The following is a 6,000-nucleotide window of genomic DNA, read 5'->3' as shown; positions in this document are numbered from 1 at the left end:
AAGAATTAAAACAGCTATTTACGTGTCATAATGGGAAGCATTCGAGATAAACAACTAACATTGGATGGAACCTTTTCATTTTTCCATTGCAAATTAATGAAAATGCAACATGTGTGTTTTGAAAGTATGAATACTTACTTGTATTTATATAATTTGTTTGGTATCCCTCGCTATATGCGTAATGCGATAGACTATTTATAGAAGATGATTGATTTGGGATAAAAAAATAATAGTAAATCTTTGTGCAGTTTGTTGTACACTCGACAGTCGTATAGATAATCTGTTACAAATAACGATTACGTTTTACTACGAATAATTATCGATTGCATGAAACAATTTGCTGTTATGTCATGTCAAGGATGTGCACGCCAAATGTGCCTGTTTATCTATATAAACGCGCGCGAAACACCGCGATAACAGTTCGAACGTACACGGCGACGATTACGTCAGCTTTAAAATTATATCGCGCGACATAATCACCGGAATCGTTCGCGCAGATAAACGAGCGTGTAACAGACAGAGTATCTCCCGTAACGCACACGATCGATCTTGTCAATGAGATTTACAAGGTAGTTCGTTTATCTCGAGAAAAATTGTAACCACCATCATCAAGCCAGTGTTTATTTGCGACACTGGCTTGATGATGGTGGTTACAATTTGTGATTATATGCACGTGGCATAAATAATATCTCTCTACACCTACAGATCATTTAAGAGGAAAAAAGCGCATAATAAGCGCAGTTGCATAGTAACATACAGGCATAGTCGAGTTTTTCTTTTATTAAACACAAAAAATGTATGATCAAAAAAATGTATTTTAACCGTATGCCAGTTGACGAGGAAAAATATATCATGAAAAAACAGGGAATGAAATTAACAAGAATTTTAAATCTAATTATGAGATGTAAATAGAAATTCTACTACTTTTATAACATATATACTCACGAATATGTAGAATTTTATAATAATATCGTAACAAGATATGGCGTCATTTATGGCGTAATTTTGGTCATGGTAATCGATGATATCATATCTTGTGAACGTGAATTGTAAGTGGTTGGGAATAAGATATTATGGTTTCACGATGTTAACGGATACATAATTTCGTATTTAATATTCATAATATGAACGATTGTAAGAAGTTGCAAAAGAAGCAGTCAAACGACGTGTTTTTACAAATGTTTGTATCACGAAGAAAATATTAATTCTATATTAAGCAGGCATATATTATTAATCAGGTTCTGTTGAATATCAAAGCGGATTTCAAGCGCAAGCAATATGATTGACCATCCATGAAAATTCAAACAAGTTAGAAAACTGAAGTTTACAGAATTTTAATATCCCGTTAGTGCTTATTTATATACATCTATTTTAAAAGTGTATACCTGTTTATCCATCCATTAATTTAATTATTAGTTATTATTTTATTATTACATATGTTATATATATTTATTATTATATATTATTTATTTATCTAAAATTTATTTTCAATATTGTGGTTTTTATATTTATTTTTTTATATGTTATATACAATCTAATACAATAGATATTTATACTTATATACATAAATTACGTCTCACAAATGTTGGTAGCAGGATATAATTTCTTAAATTTTTCACGGTAACTATTTATGAACGCTATTAAAATGTAATCTTATCTTCTCGTCACGAACAAACTTTCGTATAGACTTAAAACACGCGTGTAAGCTTCAGGAAGGCAAACTTTTCTTACATTGAAAGTGCAGTATGTTAGCGTCAATAATATGCCCCTCCAGCGCGTGTCGGTGAGGGTAAACCAGGAAAGGGAGCGCGTAGTTATACAAAGGCTTGAGTAAAGGGCGAGGGTAGAAGCTCCACGAGGGGTTTGTCGATGGTGGTAGAACGCGGGAATCGATAATAAAACGGCGCGGCGACGCGCAGCATCCGTGCTACGGAGGAGCCGGTTTGCGTCGCACGTTTAAAGGTCTGCTGAATTGCGCTTCGTTAGGGAGCGAGGAGAAGACGCACGAGGAGTTTTAAACCGGCAATTGAAATACGCTGACACGGAGAAATGTATTGCCAAACTTCTCAGATTGAGCTTCTCGAGCACCACTCATCGTGCGAGTGTTCCCGCGTTATCGCCGGAGAAAAAAAGAAACGGATAAATAGATGAAACGTGAAAAATAACTTGTAATATTTAAATCCGACAATGTCTTTACTTACTTCTTGCGGTGCATTTATTTGAAATATATATAGTTAGAGGTAATTTGTGATTATCGTGGGTAATCCTCTAAAGGAAACGAAGAATTGCACTTCGATCTCCATGTCGTGTGACACGCAAAATCACTAACTGTCTTGTGCTCGACGATCATTCGACGTCATTCATAATGAGACGTTTAATGAGACGAGGCAGTAAAGCGACAGTGATCGTCTTTAATTTGCTCGAAAGATTCGATGAGACACACCCATGGCAATTGTCATTATTGTACGTCTCGAGATGTCGAGGCGTGACCGATTGTCTGTGTAGGATTGTCATTGCGCGATATTGCCTTACCGATAATTTTACGACAGACGATTAATGAACTAGATCGTCGTCCCAATCGTCTAATTGTTCATGCCTTACTGGCGCAATCGCGGGCTGATGTTAAAAAACTCTCGGCTCAATTAATGATCGTTGCTTGATCGAAGTACGTTTTTGTGCGAACATGGACGAACATTATTTCATTAGAGGCACGACGAAATTAGTTATTTCCGTTCACATTCTTCTTTCCCAAAAAAATTTCCCACTTGCACTTATATAACATTTTATAATTATGCAAATTAAATAATAATAAGAAAGAGAAATGTACATTAACATTTCAGTAGTTATGTATTACAATTACTAATTAAAAATAGAAAAAGAAACAAAGATTGATCACAGTTATGCTGTTTGCATATTTCAAAAGTTATATATACCAAATCAGAACACTAATTTCATAATTATTATCGCATGTTAAATGTTAATTCATGTAGAATCCAAATACGTAGTTAGACAAGACAACTTTCATACGACGGTGATAGATTCGTGTTGAAGAATCTAAATACGAGTAGGCGGAGAAAGAGAGAAAAAGAGAGAGCATGTGTGAATGAGAGTGCGTGCATCTGTGCGTGCGTGATTGCATGACTGCGTCTCCACGTAATACTATCGAATCCAACGACTTTAAACAAGTACCTACCGATCTACCGGTTCACGCGCCAAGAATAGCGGCGTGTCACCTTTTCGTCATCCACTGACTACTTCTTAACGTATTATAGATATACCGTCTTGTTTTACTGACCGTCGACGATCAGTCTATTTTATCTGACCACTGTTGCTCTACTTATTTTATCATGAAATACTTTTTAATGTTGGAAAGAAACACGATAAAAAAAAATCGATATATTTTTATACGGGTAAGATACTTTTTCTAAAGACACAGATATTTTCATATTCTACATTTTAGCTAGTCCGTTTTTTTTATAGATTTCTAAAATATATTGCTAGTGTATAACATATTAATTATGCATTTGTAATAGCATTTTCTAAATAAATACGATATAAAGAAAATAAAAAACTATAATACATTTTTAACTTATAATAAAATAAATAATATTAATGAGCTAAATAGCATTTGAAATGCGTATTTCAGAATTCAAGAATTCAAAGAATTTTAAAGGACTTAATAAGACTTAAAAGAAAACGTATGTTAACATTTCATTAACACGTTCACTTTAAATTTTTGTATCCAGCACAGATAATATCAGTGTATTATGTACTATTACAAATTCTTATGCAAACGGAAACGCCTACAATCGAGTTTCTTGGGGGCGATTATAAAATTGTCACGCGTGTTGAGAGTATAAAAAGATCATGGTCACAATAACCATAGCTATAGATATTTTCGGAAATGATTTGTGATATTGCAATATCAAAAGATCAACTTACTTTAAATTAAAAAACAGATTTTTTTTGTTTTACGAAGAAATAGATAGATACGCATGTAAAATAATGTAGATTGTTAAAACATTTAATATGTAATATGTATATTTAATATGTATGTAACATTTAATATGTATAAATCAACAATTTATAAAAATAGTATATATTATAAAAATAGTAAGCAATATATAAAATTCTAAACTATTAAATGACTTAATCTTTTTTTACGTGAAAACGAGGTCTTCGTATTTAAAGATTATGCAGTATTCGCGTTTGTTGATCCGCAGAAGGAAGCCCGAGCATGCAGATATTAATTTTACAGACAGGCTTACCATGTGATATCAATGACGAACTTTGTGACGATGTTGTATTCACAGAGACAAGAGGCAGGCAAGACTATCGATTCCTATCGATATAAGAGACTGTTTATTGGACACATTTCAGAGAACCTTGCAGGGCTTCCGCCGGGGTGGATTAACTCTTCGAGTGAACACAAGGCTGCTCAGAACTCTTATACACGAAAGCAAGAATTGTCTTCTTCCATTATTTTAATATCTTTTAAAGCAAGTCATACTTCACGCGTATTTTGGCGAAACTATGTATGAGGAACATTATAAAACATTTGAAAACAGTTTTTTTTTTAATTGTGAAGAAACAAAAATAATTACTTACTTACTAAATTTAATTAAGAATTAAATTATTATTAAAAATTTATAGTGTCAATCGCATAATAATTCTTGTTTACAGAAATAATGATTGAAAAAAATTTTATCAAATATATATGTGTGTATGTATGTGTGTCTGTATATATAAGTTTTTTAAAATAAAATTAATATCTGTGATGAAATTTAACATTAATATATCGTAGTTTTTAAATATTTATACATTCTTTAATTAAGAAAAATAATTTATTAAAATAATTTATTTATTTTATACAAAAGTTATTTGTGTAACATGTGCGCTAGTGCTTTAATTAGTGTACTAAGGTAACTAGTGATGCAGATCGAATGCAAAAGCTCATGATAAGCGAAAGCTTTACACTCTGTCGGTATCACATCACCTGCTCAACTGGTACGTGTTTTAAACATTTGAGCTTACCGCAAGCTCTACTTTCCTACTGAAGAAACTTCTCTTATTGATCTGATTTCACTCTACCGACCGTATAATGCAATTGTACCATATGTGGGGTTGGTCATTCAACGAAAATCAATAATTTTCATAAGAGAAGGTACTGCGAAATTAATTTTATAGACCATATGAATATTAATAATTCAAAGTTTCTCATACGGCAGGAAAGTGCAATCAGTGAATTTAAAGCAGAAATTGCTTTCGCATATTGAGACAACTACATTTCCCAGAAATGTAATTTAACGAATGGAGAGACTACATAAACTACATAATTTTAATAGCAAAATTAAAAATTTATTTTATTTACAACATTAAAATTTAATATGACAAAAATATAAATGCGAACAGGTAATAAGACAGAATTTGTATTAAAATAATCATAATTCATATCTCGATAATTCATACTTCATATTTGCTTTGCACTTCATTTCACATCTGTTTGAATTCATGCTGTTATTAATTGCAAGCGATCGATTCTGCGTGACAAGGTAGTGCAGGTCAACAATGGAAATTTCAAACGATCATTCATCGTTGACGACACTGACTGTCATGCAATCGAAGGATTAAATCGTTTATATAGCAAAACCTTGTTTCTTATTCATATCTCACGGATAAGTCCAATAATGCACCGATTTATTACAAGATTAATCCTATAATCCTATTTCAGCGCGTTTTTAAAATATATTTAAATCAATAAAATTAAAGCAATATATTTACTGCGGAAAATTTTAATGTAAAATTTTTGTTTTGCAAAAATTTATCTCGAGAGATATTTTTCCAAGTTATTGAAAATTAATATTTAATTTGAGTGTAAAGCAGTCACTCGAGACAATTATTTATTAATGTCTGATATCAGTTAATTTCATTTGAAAAGACCATTATGTTTTATTGCTCATTGTCATTGTATACAATGCATATGATAAAAAATTACGAATG

This window comes from Pogonomyrmex barbatus, unplaced genomic scaffold, assembly GCF_055798465.1.
Source record: "Pogonomyrmex barbatus isolate J1 unplaced genomic scaffold, ASM5579846v1 scaffold9, whole genome shotgun sequence".
NCBI lineage: Eukaryota > Metazoa > Arthropoda > Insecta > Hymenoptera > Formicidae > Pogonomyrmex > Pogonomyrmex barbatus.
Note: the sequence above shows the minus strand (reverse complement) of the source record.